Source organism: Schistocerca nitens, chromosome 9 (genome assembly GCF_023898315.1).
Source record: "Schistocerca nitens isolate TAMUIC-IGC-003100 chromosome 9, iqSchNite1.1, whole genome shotgun sequence".
In the NCBI taxonomy this organism is placed as follows: Eukaryota; Metazoa; Arthropoda; class Insecta; order Orthoptera; family Acrididae; genus Schistocerca; species Schistocerca nitens.
In genome coordinates this window covers 310,757,308-310,781,156 of record NC_064622.1, presented here as the reverse complement: position 1 = coordinate 310,781,156, position 23,849 = coordinate 310,757,308, and positions in this window count along the sequence as shown.

The following is a 23,849-nucleotide window of genomic DNA, read 5'->3' as shown; positions in this document are numbered from 1 at the left end:
CATTCTTGGAATGACATGGGGTTTTATTAGAACCAAAAAATACAAAAGTTCAAAAAATGTCCGATAGATGGCGCTTCATCTGATCAGAATAGCATAACAAAGTAAGACAAAGCAAAGATGATGTTCTTTACAGGAAATGCTCAATATGTCCACCATCATTCCTCAACAATAGCTGTAGTCGAGGAATAATGTTGTGGACAGCACTGTAAAGCATGTCCGGAGTTATGGTGAGGCATTGGCGTCGGATGTTGTCTTTCAGCATCCGTAGAGATGTTGGTCAATCGCGATATACTTGCGACTTCAGGTAACCCCAAAGCCAATAATCGCACGGACTGAGGTCTGGGGACCTGGGAGGCCAAGCATGACGAAAGTGGCGGCTGAGCACACGATCATCACCAAACGATGCGCGAAAGAGATCTTTCACACGTCTAGCAATATGGGGTGGAGCGCGTTCCTGCATAAACGTCGTACGTTCAAGCAGGTGTTTATCAGCCAGGCTGGGGATAATGCGATTCTGTAACATATCGGCGCACCTCTCACCCGTCACGGTAGCAGTTACTAATGTTTTGCTGTCCAGCGCCATCTGTCGGACATTTTGTTAACGTTGTTTTTTTTTTTTGGTTCTAATAAAACCCCATGTCATTCCAAGCATGTGTGTCAATTTTTACCTCTATCTATATTATTCCGTGGTTTATTAAGTTTTCAACTTCATTCTGACTTTTTGATCACCCGGTATATGATTTCTGTATACCGATATTGCATTGGATACACGTCATTTCGAGAAAGAGTTTCACTTTAAACAAATAGTGCATATTCTTATCATCGACTTCGACAATATTGCTGTTTCAGTGTCTCCAATGAGTAGTCGCTACGAGGTGCCTAAGCTTACGTTCCTTTGTGTTCGGCTGATTTCGTAATAACATCATTTCCGTCATATTCCTAAGAAAGTCAACATTTCTATCTTTTAAATTAACCTCCTCTGTACAATACTTTGTTTGTGCCTCAAAATATAAAAAAATTGCCTAAGAAATAAAAACGGATCTCAATGAAGCTAATGAAATATTCAAATTACGGCATTCCATGCCCGAGTGCGGTAATGCTAGGCCTGGCGGCACCTAATCTGAAAGTGACGCACAGAAAAAAAAATCGTAATTGTTAAGGGGTAAAAGCAGGAAATAAGAAAAACGAGCGGGGTTGGCTTTCCTGGCGTCCTTAAAAGGATGTCACTCTTTTCCGAGAGAAGGGAGCCGTCGTATTTTAATAGGGTAAGGCAGGGTAACATTTGACAGCATTTTCTCTTCCGGACGGAAACAATGGCTGACGGGCTTTTTATCAATTAAAGCGGGTGCCGGGGTGTGCTTCGGGCGTCGGGTAAAAGAGGGAAAGAATTTCGGAAAAGTAATTTCCGAGCTTCTTTCAAACCGTCAATCATTTTGCGAGAGGGGGTGCGCGCAACATTCTCAGCGACCTTTTCCCGCAAGCAGTGGCAAGCCGTTTCGCGAGGTTAGAAAAAATAATCGTCATAAAAATAAGTCGAGCTCTCTCACTGTCGGGGAAATCGACTTTAAAAATATTTTGCGCCACTTCTGGAAAGCGTCACCGAGATCGCAGTGAGAAGCCAGAAAGGAGCCTCGGGGTTTCCTGGGACAGAGTGTAAGCCTTGAATAATACTCGTGCTACGTACCGAATAAATTATGCCAAAAGTAAAAAAGAAAAGTTACTTTTTTCTTTATTGTTCTTTAAAATCACCATTATCTGCGTTCCAGGCAGCCGAACGTGACACTTTTTTAGCGGAAAATATTTACATTTCTACATTAGGAAAAAGTAAAACTAAAAACCAGGCGATAACTGCGTTTATACAGTTATATATAGAACATGTGTTTATGATTCAAAATATATAACTGGAGACTTTTTTAAAAACTTCACAGACTGGTAATTTAGACAACTCTTAAAAACACGTACAGATGAAGATATTGATGTTTCTATGATTTGATGGTGACTAAAAACGATCATGCTAGCAACGCAGATGACAAAGATTATTGCTTTAGTGTTATCCTGAAGGAACAGTAAGTGTTACCAGAGGCTAATTGTGGAATGGACTCGAGAAGCGAAGTGATATGCTTATATAAGTCTGTGAAGGGGCATTCCTGACTATAGTTAGTATTAAAGATACACTCCTGGGAATTGAAATAAGAACACCGTGAATTCATTGTCCCAGGAAGGGGAAACTTTATTGACACATTCCTGGGGTCAGATACATCACATGATCACACTGACAGAACCACAGGCACATAGACACAGGCAACAGAGCATGCACAATGTCGGCACTAGTACAGTGTATATCCACCTTTCGCAGCAATGCAGGCTGCTATTCTCCCATGGAGACGATCGTAGAGATGCTGGATGTAGTCCTGTGGAACGGCTTGCCATGCCATTTCCACCTGGCGCCTCAGTTGGACCAGCGTTCGTGCTGGACGTGCAGACCGCGTGAGACGACGCTTCATCCAGTCCCAAACATGCTCAATGGGGGACGGATCCGGAGATCTTGCTGGCCAGGGTAGTTGACTTACACCTTCTAGAGCACGTTGGGTGGCACGGGATACATGCGGACGTGCATTGTCCTGTTGGAACAGCAAGTTCCCTTGCCGGTCTAGGAATGGTAGAACGATGGGTTCGATGACAGTTTGGATGTACCGTGCACTATTCAGTGTCCCCTCGACGATCACCAGTGGTGTACGGCCAGTGTAGGAGATCGCTCCCCACACCATGATGCCGGGTGTTGGCCCTGTGTGCCTCGGTCGTATGCAGTCCTGATTGTGGCGCTCACCTGCACGGCGCCAAACACGCATACGATCATCATTGGCACCAAGGCAGAAGCGACTCTCATCGCTGAAGACGACACGTCTCCATTCGTCCCTCCATTCACGCCTGTCGCGACACCACTGGAGGCGGGCTGCACGATGTTGGGGCGTGAGCGGAAGACGGCCTAACGGTGTGCGGGACCGTAGCCCAGCTTCATGGAGACGGTTGCGAATGGTCCTCGCCGATACCCCAGGAGCAACAGTGTCCCTAATTTGCTGGGAAGTGGCGGTGCGGTCCCCTGCGGCACTGCGTAGGATCCTACGGTCTTGGCGTGCATCCGTGCGTCGCTGCGGTCCGGTCCCAGGTCGACGGGCACGTGCACCTTCCGCCGACCACTGGCGACAACATCGATGTACTGTGGAGACCTCACGCCCCACTTGTTGAGCAATTCGGCGGTACGTCCACCCGGCCTCCCTCATGCCCACTATACGCCCTCGCTCAAAGTCCGTCAACTGCACATACGGTTCACGTCCACGCTGTCGCGGCATGCTACCAGTGTTAAAGACTGCGATGGACCTCCGTATGCCACGGCAAACTGGCTGACACTGACGGCGGCGGTGCACAAATGCTGCGCAGCTAGCGCCATTCGACGGCCAACACCGCGGTTCCTGGTGTGTCCGCTGTGCCGTGCGTGTGATCATTGCTTGTACAGCCCTCTCGCAGTGTCCGGAGCAAGTATGGTGGGTCTGACACACCGGTGTCAATGTGTTCTTTTTTCCATTTCCAGGAGTGTATATTGCGGGACGGATTTCATGGTTGGTAACTAAGAGTTTGTTAAAGTTTCGGTGTGAGAGCGGAGAAAGCATAGAGGTGCATGGAAAGTTGGATATGGGTGCATTGATGCAGCAGAGTTCTTGGATTGGAAATAAGGGGATAGAATATGGGGTGCTCTAAGCAGAGAAGAAGTGTGAGAATTGGATGAGTTTGTATTGGATGAGAAAGGGGAATCAAAGTGCGTATCTCTCGACGATTTCAACTGATCTGTAAAATTAGCGAGGATTATTGTTTTCGTTAAGCATGACCTATTAATTATTGGTTTCTCATCGGTGTCAAGGGCCACTCACGGTTAATCTATTCTTAGACGGAAATTGGAAAAGATGCACTTAACTACCAAGTACATCCAGAACCATCGGTGGATAGACCGATAACGAAATGACGGTGTGTATTAAAAAGAAGGCAATGGGAGAAAATTCAATAAAAACCACCATGTAGCGTTCTGAAAAAAAAATTGCTTGTTACGACCATGCCGAAAGAAGTGAGAGCCAGAACTCGTATTGCAGTACTGGGTGATCAAAAAGTCAGTGTTAATTTGAAAACTGAATAAATAACGGAATAATGTGGATTGAGAGGTACAAATTGACAAACATGCTTGGAATGACATGGGGTTTTATTAGAACCAAAAAAAATACAAAAGTACAAAAAATGTCCGTCAGATGGCGCTTCATCTGATCAGAATAGCAATAATTAGCATAACAAAGTAAGACAAAGCAGAGATGATGTTCCTTACAGGAAATGCTCAATATGTCCACCATCATTCCTCAACTATAGCTGTAGTCGAGGAATAATGTTGTGAACAGCACTGCAAAGCATGTCCGGAGTTATGGTGAGGCATTGGCGTCGGATGTTGACTTTCAGCATCCCTAGAGATGTCGGTGGATCACGATACACTTGCGACTTCATTTAACCCCAAAGCCAATAATCGCACGGACTGAGGTCTCGGGACCTGGGAGGCCAAGCATGACGAAAGTGGCGACTCAGCACACGATCATCACCAAACGACGAGCGCAAGAGATCTTTCACGCGTCTAGCAATATGGGGTGAAGCGCCATCCTGCATAAACATCGTACGTTCCAGCAGGTGTTTATCAGCCAGGCTGGGGATGACGCGATTCTGTAACATTGGCGTACCTCTCACCCGTCGCGGTAGCCGTTACAAAACCAGAATGACGCATTTCCTCGAAGAAAAAAGGTCCGATAACGGTAGATGTTGTTTTTGGTTCTAATAAAACCCCACGTCATTCCAAGCATGTGTGTCAATTTTCACCTCTCTATCTATATTATTCCGTGGTTTATTAAGTTTTCAAATTTATACTGACGTTTTGATCACCTGGTACATTGGGGCAACCAAAGGAACAAACGCAAATTTCATCTTTTATTACAAATTCCGAAGAACAGCGACACAGACGAATGCGACAGATACGAAACAGTAATGTTTTGCAACTGGTTCAAGCTCCTTTGCGACTGGAAGGAAACTGTGCTGTGGCATGCTGGGGTGACAGGCATGAAAAGCAGTAGCGGAGGAAGTTTATTCGCCTACTCTTTACAGAATCGTACTGGTATTCCGTCAGGTCCGGTGAGCTCTGCTGAGAGGCTTTAGTTGCTTTCCTGTCCAGTGGTCACTTATATCGATTAATGACATTCGGACGATTGAAAGGAACAACCACAGCATAATCTGTCTCAGTGAAACGGTTTTAGAAAAAGATGTTTGATATCTCTACCTTCTCTATATCATCCTCCATTTCGAGACCGTCATAATGACAGAGTGTCTTGGTGTCTAGATAGACAACTTCGACCGGTTTACTGGTTTAACGAAAGATCAAAACTTGGTTTCGTTCAGTTTTTGTTTGTCTGTGGAGTTTTGGACAATTTTTAATTTTCAGTGAAGCTCTCTTTGCCTTCGTAGCGGATTTCTAACACGGCTCTCGAACTACGGCGGGTCTTTCTATACGTCACAACTTTGCTCGGCAAATAGGTGTCTAAGGCATGTTGTACAGTCCTCTTCAACTTTGGCCATTGACGAACAGTTTCGGTACTGGGGATGAATTTTTCATCTTATCCGCTCATGTAATCTGAAATCTTTTTTTCTCACTCTTGCTAATTAAAAAATATTTTCATATATTTCTTTCCGTTCTCATTTACAGCTGCATTCAGTGATTCTGTTACGGCCTGATTCTGATACGCTGTTCTACGCCGAGTTGAAAAGTTCTGGCCTGTTGGTGATCAGTAGATCTAATATGTTATCTTCACTAGTGTTTTCTCTGGTTAGCTGTGCAAAGTAATTTTCGGAAAAGGCATTTAGAACAATGATTTCTTATCCTTACAACCCACCTTAATCACTTGAGCCTTCCAGTCTATGGCTGGTAAGTTGAAATCTCCACCTAACACCGTAACATAACCAGGAAAGATGCGCAAAATATTCTTCAAATTTTCCCACAACAACTGCTTTAGCACTTATATCTATCCAAATTATTTCTCATTCTTGATCCGTACCAACCTTTTTAATTATTATCGTACTTTTTAAAGCTATAAACACGTCTCCACCAACGACAGTCAACCTATCTTTGGAATATACATTCTTACCGGGATTTAGAATTTCCCAGCTATTAACATCTAGTTTCAGCCAGCTTTCTGTCCTACTAATATGTGGGCATTGTTGAAGTTTATAAGGGTGACTAGTTCAGATACATTTTCATAAACTGTCTTGCAAGTTAAGTAATACTATATCAAAATTTTCTTTCTGCTATATGCTGCGACAAACGCTACTTTCTTTCATTAATGGGGATGTTATTCTCTCTGTCTGAAATTAGAGCGTATCTTATAGCGCCTGTGGATACTTTTCACTATCCTTAAAAAGACCCACGTGTGTACACCATACTGCTGCTTATGTGTGGTCCACGCCTGACCTGTTAAGAGGGGTACTACAATTGTCCATCTGCCCGTTGCGATCCTGGTAGAGCATCGCTGAGTTCCAGCATCCTCCATTTGGTTCTCTTGCTACGGAGCTACGGGCCCCAAACAGTAGAATAAGCAGCACTAAAAGATGTAGTTTCGCCAAAAGATACACTCCACATACCAACAGTTGTCTGAAGGAATCTAAGTTTTCCGTTTGGTTCCCACATTACTTACCTCACTTGTTTTTCCGTTTTCGTACAGCTTCATAAGGTTACCTTTATACATTTAAACAACGATAAAAACTAAGATTCCATTAAGTTTCTGGATTGCAGCCGGATTACGACTTCTTATAGCTACATTTCGGCTGACACTCATTCAGCGATCTTCAGGTGACTGTTTTGCACTGGAGATTGCTGGTTCGTATCGCTAACTTTATATCAAAAATTGGCGCCGTAAATGATGGCGGCTACACACGTAAATGCATGCTTGACAACCAGTCCTGCACAAGAACGCATGTGCAAGCATGCACAAAATCCGCTCGCCCCCACACGGCTCAAGCAAGCTTGTATAAGCAGCAGTGTATTTAGGCTGGAAAATGTCGACCTCAGACGACGATGTGCTGGCGGTGGCAGCCTTTTTGCTTACACTAAACAAAGCAAGAGTCACTCTCACTGCGCAGACTCACTCAGAAAATCAGTGCTTGAACAAGTCTCTTTATAGTTGGTACACACACTCAAACATGCACATGCTTAAATACTTGCACAATCATGCATAATCGAAATTCAGTCAAGCATCAAGCTGCTTGTACAAACCTGGTGTTTGAGCAAATTTATTCTACGCGATTCAAGCGTGCTTGTGCCAGTACGCTTGTGCAAGCCACCTTGATTGACCTCTGTCGACTTCCGCGCCATCTTCGAATGTTGCTCCATCTATGGCGCGCAGGCGCGTGCGTGTTGGTATTACTAAGTGGGTGCTCCCTGTAGGAATGCGCGATCGCCGAGTTCAGATGCTAGAATTAATGAAATTAACTGGCGCTAGCTGTCTCATTAGCCATAAAATGTTTCCTTTCTGAAGAAATTAAAGAAATCACCGGGTTCCACGACTTCTACAGTTGAAAGCTGTCATCATGAGTAATAAAGTCTTCCGCCAAACGTATTTCAACCGATTCTTTAATAATTGAATCCCAGAAGGATCTCTCTCCAGCCGTGTTGAACCCCCTCACCCCCTGGTTGCTCCTCTCCTCTCCCATCCCCAACCCCTGCCACGTCTTCACCGTTTTGTCCCCCCTACCCTCCATCTCTACACCCTACATCTCCTTTCCCAAGGTGGCTTCCATCAACTCCCCCTCCCGGATGATGCCCTCTCTCCCTCCATTTATCCCTCCTATCAACTCTGATCCTCACTCCCCCTCCTTTCCTCTGTCCTTTCCCTGGGCTCCCTCTTCCCCCCCCCCCTCTTTGTCCTGTTTTATCCCCACTAAACCTCTCCCTACCTCCCTTCTCCCCCCCCCCCGAGTCCTTTTGTATTCCCCTCCTCTGCCTACCCTACTCCCTGTCGCGTCTGCCCAGCGCCCCCCACCCCTCTTATGGGTCCTCATCCTCTATCAGCTCCTTTCCCGGCTCCCCCCCTTTTTTTTATTTTCCCATCATTAGTTTCCCCCCACCTGTTCTCGGCTGTGGTATGTCACATTTGCCAACTTTTTAGTGCAGTGTTCCAGTGACTGTTCAGTGTTGTTCATCTTTCTCGTGTTGCGAACAGAAACCATGCTGTCGCTGGGTGTGAATTTTATGTCTTTTGTGAACGGAAATCAGACTGTCGCTGTGTCTTTTTAATTGTCTGTCTATTGTTTTACCTATCTGCTTTGTATGTATTTTCTTAGCGTCATCATCCCTCTGTTCTTTGTTTTAAGTTCCATGATTTCTTTTCGCCATGTTACTCTTTAAGTCTCCGATTTTATCGCCTGTTTTTATTATTTATTCTCTTCATCATTCTAACAAAGTCTGTAGGCTGAAGAGCGGCATACTAAGCTGCTGCGAGCCCGCCCCCTTCGGGGGGAATTGAATTTCAATAAAGTAAGAAAAAAAAAAAAAAGGATCTCTTAGAGGCCAAGATTTCCGTGGCAGAGCATATTTCACGCGATGTGCACGTTGTCTTACCAATTTAGGCTTTAGGGTCACACTGGCAAGGTATTCTGTAGATTCCAGCCTTTCGCAATCCCAAATGGTCCTTTGCTGCACTGAGAAGAGCGCTAGTATTTGAGGTGGGTGAAAGATTACTTAGACATAGTATCACCATTATGTATGCGTATGCACTCCATAGATGAAACATTATTCAAAGGCAGTGCAAAAACTAAACATAGGTCGGTCATGTAGTGGCTGTCTTTGCACATGTGTCTCTGTACCAATTTTGGTATAAAGTTAAAAATGTGAACTAGCAATCTTCTTGGTACGGTCACTCGTAATGTGGCAGTTTGATACAGCCACTGACTATAAGAAATCCTTGGTACGTTCACCACTATAACTACCGATATGGTTGTGTCACTTCTTACCGACAACATTGAGCTGCCATCGTCAGAAGGTGGTACAGGACGGAGTCCCACAGCCACACCTGCGACGTGCAATACAATATGTCAGTGTCATTGCAATATGGGAAGGTCTTACTTCTATGAGGTGCGACAATAAAGTAATGAGACTGATTTTCTTTGCAAGAGGTGGCAACCCTGCAGGCTTGCGTAGGCACAATATCTTTGACCTTGGTCTATAAGCTGCTTCTAGTCCAAGCAGCACATCGATGCAACTGCTCAGTTGTGAGTTGTGCTGTAATAAGTTAACACGTGTTTGTGTCTCTCGTCACGAAAATGGAACCGCATAATACAGCGCAATGGTATGCCATTTCTTTTTGCGTTCAATTGGGTGAAAACGCGACGACAACTTACGGTAAGCTTCAGAAGGATTTTGGAGAGGAGGTTATGTCAAGAGCACAAGTTTTTCGTTTGCATAAAATGTTTAGTGAAGGCAGAACGGATATTGAAGCTGAAGACCGCAGTGGACGACCATAAACCTCATGAACAGATGTCACCTTGGCCAGGGTGCGTGAACTCGTACTATCTGATCGAAGATTATCCATGAAAATGATTGTAGATGAACTGAACATCAACTGAGAAACGGTTCGTCTAACAATAACCGAAGATCTTTGTATGATTGGATTTTGCATTACGATAATGCGCCATCCCGTACTGCTCTGTCAGTACAGCAATTTTTAACCTCAAAACAAATTTCAGTACTATTACAACCACCTTATTCACCAGTTATACACTCCTGGAAATGGAAAAAAGAACACATTGACACCGGTGTGTGAGACCCACCATACTTGCTCCGGACACTGCGAGAGGGCTGTACAAGCAATGATCACACGCACGGCACAGCGGACACACCAGGACCCGCGGTGTTGGCCGTCGAATGGCGCTAGCTGCGCAGCATTTGTGCACCGCCGCCGTCAGTGTCAGCCAGTTTGCCGTGGCATACGGAGCTCCATCGCAGTCTTTAACACTGGTAGCATGCCGCGACAGCGTGGACGTGAACCGTATGTGCAGTTGACGGACTTTGAGCGAGGGCGTATAGTGGGCATGCGGGAGGCCGGGTGGACGTACCGCCGAATTGCTCAACACGTGGGGCGTGAGGTCTCCACAGTACATCGATGTTGTCGCCAGTGGTCGGCGGAAGGTGCACGTGCCCGTCGACCTGGGACCGGACCGCAGCGACGCACGGATGCACGCCAAGACCGTAGGATCCTACGCAGTGCCGTAGGGGACCGCACCGCGACTTCCCAGCAAATTAGGGACACTGTTGCTCCTGGGGTATCGGCGAGGACCATTCGCAACCGTCTCCATGAAGCTGGGCTACGGTCCCGCACACCGTTAGGCCGTCTTCCGCTCACGCCCCAACATCGTGCAGCTCGCCTCCAGTGGTGTCGCGACAGGCGTGAATGGAGGGACGAATGGAGACGTGTCGTCTTCAGCGATGAGAGTCGCTTCTGCCTTGGTGCCAATGATGGTCGTATGCGTGTTTGGCGCCGTGCAGGTGAGCGCCACAATCAGGACTGCATACGACCGAGGCACACAGGGCCAACACCCGGCATCATGGTGTGGGGAGAGATCGCCTACACTGGCCGTACACCACTGGTGATCGTCGAGGGGACACTGAATAGTGCACGGTACATCCAAACCGTCATCGAACCCATCGTTCTACCATTCCTAGACCGACAAGGGAACTTGCTGTTCCAACAGGACAATGCACGTTCGCATGTATCCCGTGCCACCCAACGTGCTCTAGAAGGTGTAAGTCAACTACCCTGGCCAGCAAGATCTCCGGATCTGTCCCCCATTGAGCATGTTTGGGACTGGATGAAGCGTCGTCTCACGCGGTCTGCACGTCCAGCACGAACGCTGGTCCAACTGAGGCGCCAGGTGGAAATGGCATGGCAATCCGTTCCACAGGACTACATCCAGCATCTCTACGATCGTCTCCATGGGAGAAAAGCAGCCTGCATTGCTGCGAAAGGTGGATATACACTGTACTAGTGCCGACATTGTGCATGCTCTGTTGCCTGTGTCTATGTGCCTGTGGTTCTGTCAGTGTGATCATGTGATGTATCTGACCCCAGGAATGTGTCAATAAAGTTTCCCCTTCCTGGGACAATGAATTCACGGTGTTCTTATTTCAATTTCCAGGAGTGTAGCTTCGTGCGACTTTTTTCTGTTTCCAAGAGTCAAAACGGCGGTCAAGGGACACCATTTTCAAACAACATAAAATGTCCAAAAAGCTGTGACGAGGGTCTTGGAGGATATTACAGAAGCTGAGTTCCAGAAATGTTACCATCAATGGCAGAAGCGCTGGAAAAAGTGTGTGCAGTCAGAAGGGAACTACTTTGAGGGAGACAACACTAAGCTAAAACGGTAAGCAACATCTTTTTTCAAATCAGTCTCAGTACTTTATTGTCGCATCTCGTATGCCAAGACAGTTAGATCGCACTGAACCGGTGACGCTGTACGGCAACATCCTACAAAAAAAAGCAATCTCCAATGCAAAACACTCACCTGAAGATGGACGAATGGTTGTCAGCTGAGATATCGTGGCAAAAAATCTACGTAACCAGATACAGCCCCTAAACTTCATGGAGTAATTTTTCTGTCAGGAAAATTTCAAGAATCGCAAAGCTGTAGATGTTTACAAGTAAGGGAGTCTTTTCTGTTTTATGCCCAATTTCTTAAATTCACGTGCAGCTCTGATGGGCCGACACTTTGTACACGGTCGGAATAAAGCGCTGGGGAAATATTCAAAGTAACATTCCAGTATTCTGTGAATGCAGATCAAATGCTTGACCCACTGCTCCACGTCAATTTGTCGTTATTCATCGACGATGTATTTAATAGATCTGCGTCCGTCGTTTATACTTTCTTGATTCAAGTCAGAATTGCTGTATTGATTATCAGTTATTCAAGGCATTAATTCCACAGGTTTCGGTTCGATGCAGTTGTTAGATTACTACCGCACCACCAATCAACATGTACGCCTCATATATTTGCAGGTTAGTGTCCATTCTTAGTGTAGACTACAAAATGGGCAATAAGTTAATGCGAGAACTAATTGGAGTATAATAATTCTCCCCGCAGTTTCCTGCCCCTCCCATTTTTGGCACACGCGCTTTAATTTTAACGGCTTCCATCATTTTAACATTCATCGGCTCTACCGCCGTCTCCTGGCTCTCACGAAGGGATTATTTAAATATAGGAGGAAAAAAATTTATATCTAATTTAGTTATTCATCTAATGGGATACAGATTGCCGCGGGAAATTCTGGGCCCCGCTTGCTGTTTTATTTCGCGGTGTTTCCTCCTGCTTCGGCGTCCCTCTTCCTCGTCGCTGCCCCTCAGCTCGGGAAACCTCCCACGCAGCACTCCCTACTCCCTTCTCACAGCCATACGGCCGCGTTTATTAATCTGTTTTCGCGGCGTCGGGATATATGTACGATCGTCACAAGCAGCTGTTGTGCGCTCTCTGATATATTCAGTTCGCCGGCGTAATAAATGTATAAATCACGGAGGACGTCTCGAGCCCCGCTGTGGCCCTGTGCGATCTCTTGCTTCTCTCCCGACTCAATGGAGAACGTGTGGCATTGTCACCCTCACGGCATTCGTGTTTCCTGCTTCACGAAATAGGCCGACAGATCTGTCCTCGTTCGTAACCCCACGCTTTATGCTGTCTTCCTACAAATGCTGATTGTTTTCAACGCAGTGAAGCATATACGTTTCAGAACACAGCATCTGCTTTCACATCTATACTCTACGTATAACTGCGGAGTGTTGGCAGAGGGCTCTTCTCTCTCCTTTTTATTTATTTTTTTTTCTTCATTAAATTTCGATTCCCCCCGAAAGGGGCGGGCTGGCAGCAGCTTAGTATGCCGCTCTTCAGCCTACAGACTTTGTTTTAAAAAGACGAAGATAATAAATAATAAAAACAGGTGATAAAATCGGAGACTTAAATGGTAACATGGCGAAAAAATCGTGGAACTTAAAACATAGAACAAAGGGATGATGATGCTAATAAAATACATGTGAAGCGGAAAGTCTGGTTTCTGTTCGCAAAGGACATAAAATTCACACCCAGCAACAGCATGGTTTCTGTTCGCGACACTTGGAAAGACGAAACAGCACTGCACATTCACTGGAACACTGCACTAAAAGGTTGGCAAATAAGACATACCACAGCCGAGAGCAGACAGGGGGCGGGGGGGGGGGGACTGGACAGATGAGGCCATAAGAGGGTGGGGGGGGGGAGTGCTGGGCAGATGCGACAGGGAGTGGGGAAGGCAGAGGAGGGGAATACAAAATGACTCAGGGGGGAGGAGAAGGGAGGTAGGAAGAGTTTAGGTGGGGAGAAAACAGGATGGAAGGGGGGGGGAAGAGGGAGCCCAGGGAAAGGACAGAAGGAAAGGAGGGGGGTGAGGATCAGAGTTGATAGGAGGGATAAATGGAGGGAGAGGGGGCATAATCCGGCAGGGGGAGTTGATGGAAGCCACCTTGGGAAAGGAGACGAAGGGTGTAGAGATGGAGGGTAGGAGGGCCATACCACTGAAGGCGTGGCAGGGGGCGGTGACGGGACGGAAGAGGAGTGGGGCAACCAGGTGGTGAGGGGGATCAAGGTGGCGGGAGGTGTAGAGTATGCGGATATGTTCGAGGAATAGGAGTAGATGGGGGAAAGGAATGAGGTCATAGAGGATCCGCGTGGGGGATGGGAGGCGTATACAGAAGGCGAGGCGGAGTACATGGCGCTCAAGGATCTGAAGGGACTTATAGAATTTGGGAGCAGATATCCAGGCGGGACTGGCATAACAGAGGATAGGACGTATTAAGGAGTTGTAGGTGAGGAGGATGGTAGAGGGGTGCAACCCCCATGTCCGGCCAGAGAGGAGTTTGAGGAGTCGGAGGTGGTTGTGGGCTTTGGATTGGATGGAGCGGAGATGAGGGATCCAGGTGAGGTGACGGTCAGTGGTGAGGCCAAGGTAGGTGAGGGTGGGAGGGCTCCTCTCATTGTACCACATATTAAGCTCTCTTTCCGTACCATTCGATTATGGAGCATGGAAGAAGTTACTGCATAATGTCTTGGTGCGCGCTGTAATTACGAGGGGCGGTCAGTAAGTAATGCAATACCGTTTTTTTCTCGGCCGCTTTCGGTTGAAAAAAAATGCGAGATTTGTTGTGGGACATCGTGGAATATTCCTGCTTCAGCCCCTATAGTATAGGGCCTATAGTTTTATGAAGTTCCGATAGGTGGCGGCGCTATAGATAACATTCAAAACGGCATCTGTAACATAGTTGGGCTCCAAACAGAGAGCTGTCGCTGAGTTTATTTTGCCGGGAAACCAAAGCATTGGCGATATTCTTAGGCACTTGTAGAATGTCTACAGGATCCTGGCAGTGAATGAAAGCATCGTGAGTCGTGGGGCGAAGCGCCTGTCGCGCAAACCGGTCCGATCTCCCGCGTGCCGACCTGCCACACACATCTGTGACTCACGCGATGTTGGAACCTGCGGACTCGAGCATTCGAGGAGATCGACATAATCAGAATCAAACACCTCGCTGCACACCTGGATGTCTCTGTTGGTAGTGCTGAGACTCTTGTCCACCAGTGAGGGTACTCAGAGTCGTGTGCGCGCTGGGTTTCTCGCCACCTAAGAGGAGGGCTCAAAGGGCAAGCACTATGGGACTCGGTATCTGAGGTCGTCAGTCCCGCCGGCCGCGGTGGTCTCGCGGTTCTAGGCGCGCAGTCCGGAACCGTGCGACTGCTACGGTCGCAGGTTCGAATCCTGCCTCGGGCATGGATGTGTGTGATGTCCTTAGGTTAGTTAGGTTTAAGTAGTTCTAAGTTCTAGGGGACTGATGACCACAGCAGTTGAGTCCCATAGTGCTCAGAGCCATTTGAACCATCGTCAGTCCCATAGACTTAGAACTACTTAAACCTAACGAACCTAAGGACATCACACACATCCATGCCCGAGGCAGGATTCGAACCTGCGACCGCAGCAGCAGCGCGGTTCCGGACTGAAGCGCCTAGAACCGCTCGGCCGCAGCGACCGGCACCTAGGAGGAATCGCTTGCGCGTTACGAGGGCGATCGTCACAATTTTTGTCGAACATCATTACAGGTGACGAAACACCGATTCATTACTTCGAAACAAAACAGCAATCCATGGAGTGGCGTCGGACCACTTCCCCTCCGAAGAAAAAGTTCAAAGCCGCACACACAGCCGGTGAAGACGTGGTGACGATCTTACGGGATGTCGAAGAGATTATTCTGTTTGATGTCCTCCCTCATGGTGCAACGATCAGTTCTGAAGTGTATTTTGCTACCCTCGGGAAACTGAAGAAATGACGTCAGTGTGTTCGTCGCCACAAAAATGCGAACGAACTTCTCCTTCTCTACGACAATGTAGGACTTCACACGAGTCTGTGAGCCCGAGAGGAGCTCACAAAACTTCGTGGGACTGTTCTTCCTCATCCACCCTACAGCCCGGATCTCGCAGCTTCCGGCTTCCATCTGTTTAGCCCAACGAAGGATGCACTCCGCGGGGCCGCTGTACGTGGATGATGGGGAAGCTATTGATGCGGCAATACGTTGGCTTCGATGTCGACCATTAGAATGAGATCACGCGGGCAAGCGGGCCCTTCCCAATAAGGTGACGTAAGGCTGTCGCATTAAAGGAGATTATGTTGAAAATAGGGTTTTGTAGCCGAAAGAGTGGGGTATTATACGGTGTATGGGAATCCCGCATAAAACCAACCTGCTCTCAGGAAAAAAATGTTTTGCGTTACTTATTGAACGGCCCCCGTAGTGTAATTTCTCTTCGCTGCCCCAAGTGGAGCGATACATAGGGGTTGCTGTATTTCTTTAATATTTCACTATATACAGGTAAGTAGGCTTTCGCGATTTAGTAATGATAATCTTCTAACAGCTGCCAGTTGAGTCTGAGTCTTTACTGCGTCCTTGTGACCCTCTCCTTAGTTTCAAACAAACCTATGACATACGTTCAAATGGCTCTGAGCACTATGCGACTTAACTTCTGAGGTCATCAGTCGCCTAGAACTTAGAACTAATTAAACCAAACTAACCTAAGGACATCACACACATCCATGCCCGAGGCAGGATTCGAACCTGCGACCGTAGCGGTCGCTCGGCTCCAGACTGTAGCGCCTAGAAACGCACGGCCACTCCGACCGGCTATGACATACGTGCCCTGTTCCAAGGATAGGAAGCATGAGTACCTTGTAAGCAATGCCTTTTATAGACTGAAAGCATTTTCCCAGTATCCTGACAATGAATCTGCTTTGCCTGCAACTGACAAATACCTTTATATTGTTGTACCCAGGTTGTTATAATTCCATTGGCGGCTCGTTGATATGTCGTAGCAGATTACTTTTTCCGTTTTGTGAAGTGCATATCTTTGAGCATCTAAGAGAGATGATATCACTGACCCTTCGTGCGTCATGGACGCTGGTTGTTATGCTTCCATCGGCAACATTCTGTGTGATGATGTATCACGCACCATGTGGTGGGTCAGACGAGGATGCAACAAAGGGATAAACGGATAACCCAGTAACGTTTGTGCACTAACAGTTCGCATTCCATTACAACAGCGGTTGGTATTGAGCATTGTTATCACGCTAGTTGGCCGCCTCCATAGCTGTATGGCTAGCGCTACCGGTTATTGACGTGGAAGACAGGGTTTCTATTCATGGAGACCACAGTGGACCTTTCTGATGTGGAATGGGATAAACTTGGCCTTATGATGACATGCGAGAAATTAGTTAACAAAATTAGCAGCGAAAGCTTGACACAGCTGGCTGAAATTGAAAGTATTGCACCAGACTGCCTTATATTTGAGCCTCCACTTTAGTTACTTGACTACAAACGTGATTATCATTGTTCTCTAGGATTTGTGGCTCCGAAAAGATGCCGGCACTGTTACCTCCACCGAGCGAGGTGGCGCAGTGGTTAGACACTGGACTCGCATTCGGGAGGACGACGGTTCAATCCCGCGTCCGGCCATCCTGATTTAGGTTTTCCGTGATTTCCCTAATCACTCCAGGCAAATGCCGGGATGGTTCCTCTGAAAGGGCACGGCCGACTTCCTTCCCCGTCCTTCCCTAATCCGATGAGACCGATGACCAAGCTGTCTGGTCTCCTTCCCCAAACCAACCAACTGTTACCTCCAGACTAGTTGCAGAAATAAGTCGCAATCATGAGTGGCGTTTTTAGGATTCCGTGCTTCAGTCGGTAAAAAAGGAACCCCACAGACACTTTGTTTTTCCGTCTGCCTATCCGTCTGTTAAGACCCTTCTTCCCCAAGAACAGATAGATGTTTCGGGTTGAAATTTGTCAAATACTAAGATCTATGGTCCCATGGAGGGGTAACAGATTTAAGCTTCTAAATCAGTGCAATCAAAAGACAATGCCATTGCGGTTACATGTTTTGACACTCGCAAACTCGCTAATCAGAGCTTAAAGATGAACTGTTTTTATACATAATTCAATTTGTAGTAAGTCCTCAGAGCGTGACTCCTACTCTCACTTGCCCGAGATTTTTTGTAACTCATTTCCATTTCTGTTCCCTTCTTGTCTCGATCCCAAACCTCATACGACTCTAAACAACTAATGTGACCGTTAGTGGAACAGTGTTCAGTGACATTCGGAGGAATGGAATGTCGACGAGCAGACTCTACCCACAGGTTAACAGTTATTTGGTGTAACACAATTGCAGAGGACCGGTTAACAGCAGTTTTCCGCACAAGGTCGATGTTTTCAAAGCAGTCTCCTAGAAAACTGAGACAAACTCATCAGATCATGCGTTAGGAAAATACAACACTTTATCATAGTAGTGACTTGTGTTGTGGTCTTCAGTCCAGAGACTGGTTTGATGCAGCTCTCCATGCTACTCTATTCTGTGCAAGCTTTTTGATCTCCCAGTATCTACTGCAACCTACATCCTTCTGAATCTGTTTAGTGTATTCGTCTCTTGGTCTACCTCTACGATTTTTACCCTCCACGCTGCCCTCCAATACTAAATTGGTGATCCCTTGATGCCTCAGAATATGCCCTACCAACCGATCCCTTCTTCTATTCAAGTTGTGCCACAAATCAATACCTCCTCATTGGTTATGTGATCTACCCGTCTAATTTCAGCATTCTTCTGTAGCACCACATTTCAAAAGCTTCTATTCTTTTATTGTCTAAACTATTTATCGTCCACGTTTCACCTCCATACAAGGCTACACTCCATACAAATACTTTCAGAAACGACTTCCTGACACTTAAATCTATACTCGATCTTAACGCTTTCCTTGCCATTGCCAGTCTACATTTTATATCCTCTCTACTTCGACCATCATCGGTTATTTTGCTCCCCAAATAGCAAAACTCCTTTACTACTTTAAGCGTCTCATTTCCTAACCTAATTCCCGCAGCATCACCCGATTTAATTTGACTACATTCCATTATCCTCGTTTTGCTTTTGGTGATGTTCATCTTATATCCTCCTTTCAAGGCACTGTCCATTCCGTTCAGCTGCTCTTCCAGGTCCTTTGCTGTCTCTGACAGAATTACAATGTCATCGGTGAACCTCAATGTTTTTATTTCTTCTCCATCGATTTTAATTCCTACTCCGAATTTTTCATTTGTTTCTCTTACTGCTTGCTCAATATACAGATTGAATAACATCGGGGATAGGCTACAACCCTGTCTCACTCCCTTCCCAACCACTGCTTCCCTTTTATGCCCCTCGACTCTTATAAATGCCATCTGGTTTCTGTACAAATTGTAAATAGCATTTCGTTCCCTGTTTTTTACCCTTGCCACCTTCAGAATTTGAAAGAGAGTATTCCAGTCAACGTTGTCAAAAGCCTTCTCTAAGTCTACAAATGCTAGAAACGTAGCTTTGCCTTTCCTTGTTTGCATGAAGGTGGGCCCACAAATCAGGCGTTGTTTTTCTGCAGACACAGACCAATTAGCAGAAGAACTTAAGTGTTCAGTGACTGCCACTGAAATACACTGAAGAGCCAAAGAAACTAGTACACCTGCCTAATATCGTGTAGCGCTAGCACGAGCACGCAGAAGTGCCGCAACACGATGTGGTATGGACTCGACTAATGTCTGAAGTAGTGCTGGAGGGAATTGACACCATGAATTCTGCAGGGCTGTGCATAAATCCGTAAGAGTACGGGAGGGGGGAGATCTCCTCTGAACAGCACGTTGCAAGACATCCCAGATATGCTCAATAATGTTCATGTCTCGCGAGTTTGGTGGCCAGCGGAAGTGTTTAAACTCAGTAGTGTACTCCTGGAGCCACTCTGTAGCAATTATGGACCGTTGGGGTGTCGCATTGTCCTGCTGGAACTGCCCAAGCCCAATGCACAATGGACATGAATGGATGCACGTGATCAGATAGGGGACGCTTACGTACGTGTCACTTTTCAGAGTCGTATCTAGACGTATGAGGGGCTCCATATCCAACTACACATGCCCCACATCATAACAGAGCCCCCAACAGCTTGAACAGTCCCCTGCTGACAGGCGGGACCTATGGATTCATGAGGTTGCCTCCATACCCTTACACGTATATCTCACGCGAGGCGTAAAGCTTTGTGTCGTGCAGTTATCAAAGGTGCACGAGTGGGCCTTCAGCTCCGAAGCCCATATCGACGAAGTTTCGTTGAATGGTTCGCACGCTATCACTTGTTGATGGCCCAGCATTTGAGTCTGCAGCAATTTGCCGAAGGTTTGCACTTCTGTCACGTTGAATGATTCTCTTCATTCGTCTGTGGTCCCGTTCTTGCAGGATCTTTTTCCGGACTCAGCGATGTCGGAGATTTGATGTTTTACCGGATTTCTGATATTCACGGTACACTCGCGGAATGGTCGTACCGGAAAATCCAGATTTCCTCGCCACCACGGAGATGCTGTGTCCCATCGCTCATGCGCCGACTATAACATCACGTTCAAACTCACTTAAATCTTGATAACCTGCCACTGTAGCAGCAATAACCGATCTGACAACTGCGCCAGACACTTGTCTTATATACTCGTTGGCGACCGCAGTGCCGTATTCTGCCTGTTTACATATCTGTGTATTCGAATACGCATGCCTATACCAGTTTCTTTGGCGCTTCAGTGTATTTAGGCTCCCATCTTCGGAGCGAGCCGTAAGGGCTGACGGTATTCTCCCGCCCATCTTACTTTCCGCTAGGACGACCCGTGTACAAATGTGCCTCTGTCTTCTATTAGCGGTAAATAAGGTAGATGCGACGACGTTAGTATCAGTCTTTACGGATCTCCCCGAAGATGGCAGAGCGGTTTACCACCGAAATATTAGCAGCAGACCAATTACGGCTACAGCAGAGTTTCCACGTTGTTATGAATTACAACCCAGATACATAGTTCAGAATACAAAATTACAATAGAGCACTCAGAATCATTAGTCAGTATTTCAAAATAAAAGAAGTCAGAAAGCAAATAAGATTAACAGCATATATAGTATTAGCAAGACACATACTCTGTTATTCGAGCGAGACAAGGACATTTCCAAATCAAGATGAATTGAAATTTGTGAGGAAAACTTTAGGATATATTCTGCTATAACACAAACTTAATAAATCCACAGCCTAAGGTCTTAAGGTAACAACCTGTATGATGTACGGTCGTGTTTTACTGTTCTTTTGCAAGACCTGTTGTTTGCTGTCGCTTTTGACTCAGCATCATATTATTTACTGACAGCGGCGGTCATAACGTCTCTGGCCGTGTGCTCATGTGACACATGTGCTCTCCAACTGAAACTACCTTTTTGCAACGCACGTTCCTCACTAAACATACTGTGACGAATAAGGCTTTTGTTACTTAACAGTTTATAGGCAATGCTGATTTTATTGTATCATAGGTCCATAAAAATACTCTCTACGTCGATCTAAAAACTCATTTAGCTACACGAACAAACGCACTACTCACAGCGACATGCAAATTAGTCACTGCTTTTTTAAATTCTGAATGGTTGCCTTTGCAAATTAGCTCTTGAAGCCACTGTGCACATTATCTACTTGTGCGCCTTTTTAGCAGGCCCCAAAAGCTCATCCCACTCACTAGCTATCGGGCCATCCCTGTCTCAGGTGTGATCTTCGGTACAAAAGGGATTGGTAAGGGTAAGATTAGATACATAGCAGCGGTATCAATATCTGTACACTTAACAAACAACACATTACGTTCAAGAATGTATATAAAATTGGCTTGCATCGTATTAGAAGATTAAAACACTACAAACGGTAACGACAAAGTCTAAATTTACCCTCCTTCGTCTATTATCTGAAAGGATGGTGAAAATGGTGGTGGTCGTGAAGACGACGACGATAATGATGATAATGGTGAGGAGAAGAAGAACGAGCATTTTTCACTGCATAAACGACTCAAAGCGTGTGGTCTGAAGTAAGCATAAGAGAGCTGCAGGGAGGCACACAACTTTGTTGTGACTGGAAGTTCACGGGGAAATTTGCATCCGTCAGCAGCAGATGCTGCGGCGCGATGTATGCAGTGGAGGAGCTTGATAAACCGAGCGTAAGCCAAGACTTGAGTCTGGCTGTTAGCACGTTATGTCGCACCGCCTTCATATATCTCATTTGGCGGGATGAATTTGTAAATGGCGCTTACTATACATGGGAAGTCGAATGCATTTTGGCTTTAACATTCTAAAATTTGAAACAAAATCGCAACTGACCGCGTAAGAATTGTTGGGGGCTAGTTTGTCGTGATCGTATCGGATGTGTTTCTGGCTTGTGCTTAGTGAACAGTAAATTCGCTTCCAGACGGTTGCAATCACGTTGAAGCATATTTTATCGAGATTTCGGATACAAGTGCTCCGTCTGGAATATGTGGATGAATAGTTTTATGAATGTATATCGTGGAGATCAATAACCATTTTCCCCAGTCCTGTTTTCGGGAGACGTGATCACATGCAAACTTGATGATTTTTGCGTGAGATATCAGTGTTAGACAAGATGAAAGATAAATACCTTCTTTTTCTTATAAAAAAGTTAGTGATTCGAAGTGAAAACGATGAAAGTTACGTATAAAAATTGTGTTAGTGTAGACCAGTATAGGGTAAGTAAAATGGTTTGAACCTGAACGGATTTGTAGCAGGGAAAGGTGCTGTCACCCATATTACTAATCGTAGTTATGGAGAAATTTCATAAGAATATTAAGCAGATTATTAGCAAGAGATGGAAAAAACCAAGTTTTTGTGGATGACATGGTGATATTGAATGACGACGAAATGGAAGTGCAAAGGCGCATAATATATAGAATCAACAAGTACTTGGAATGACAGAAGAGAAAAACAATGGTGATAACAAGGAATAACGAAGGAATGAGAAAGAAAAAATTGACTGACTTTTTTTTTCAAAATGATCAAATGCTTGATGATAAATGATGCCCAGATACCTGGGGAAATTGGAAAAGTAATATAAGCAAACATCTTCTACCAGAATGTAAGGAGTATTCTATGAGACAGAACATCCCAAATGAATGCAAAAAGAGTTCTATGTTCAACCTTGTGAACCCATACTGCCATATGTAGGTGCATGGGCTACAGCAAAATGGGAAGAGAACAGAATATAGGCAGCAAAGATGAAATTTTTGCGAGGTGTCGAAGGCACGACAAGGAAGGGTAGAATCAGAAGTAAATTGATCAGAAGAGGAACGGGAACCTTGAAGCTTCAGGACAAAGTAGAGATAACAAAACCGAAGTGGTATTGGACATACGATGAGAATGGGAGGAGAGATAGTGTAAAAAATATCTTGTGAAAAGTTACGTGGAAAGACCAGGAATACCCAAAAAGGTATAGGCAGATATAGTGAGGGAGTCCGTAGAGAAGAGAAGAGGGAACCACGAAATCTACTTGCAGAAGGATAGGGGTGGTGAAGAGACAGATAACGGTGAAAGTCCTTTATCCGCAACCCGACACAGTATGCCGGATATGGGAATTAAGGAAAAGCGATAGTTTCAAAACTGTACCCGTCAGGCGAGATTTTTTGTAGGTATCAAATGTTCTTAGAGGATAACAAGAAATTAAATTTAACTTACGAATTATTATTGACTGCGAACAGTGCAGCTCACATTTACGTATTCTTTTTCTAGTTGCAATAGGCGAACAATTTTACCCGAGTTTCGTTTGGGTGATTTCAAACAGTGCTTCTTCCTCAACTCTGCGGACAATAATCAGTTACAGTAATGCTTGCTGTTGGTGAAACAGGACCAGGCGGCAGAGCGTGTTGCAGCAGAACAAGTTTAGGAACACACACACACACACACACACACACACACACCGGTCACAAGCATTAATTGTGTGTGTATAATCCTATAATTTACTGCTGGGCCGCTTACGAATGGGACAAATAATCGTATAAGGCGTTCTCTGCTTGCAGGAACTCTCGATGGAGCCGGCCGAAGTGGCCGTGCGGTTAAAGGCGCTGCAGTCTGGAACCGCAAGACCGCTACGGTCGCAGGTTCGAATCCTGCCTCGGGCATGGATGTTTGTGATGTCCTTAGGTTAGTTAGGTTTAACTAGTTGTAAGTTCTAGGGGACTAATGACCTCAGCAGTTGAGTCCCATAGTGCTCAGAGCCATTTTTTTTGAACTCTCGATGGATGTTACTGGTTACTGTACGTAACATAGTTTGACGAAGTTCGTATTCTTCATGCATAAGTCGGGTACGTCACGATATT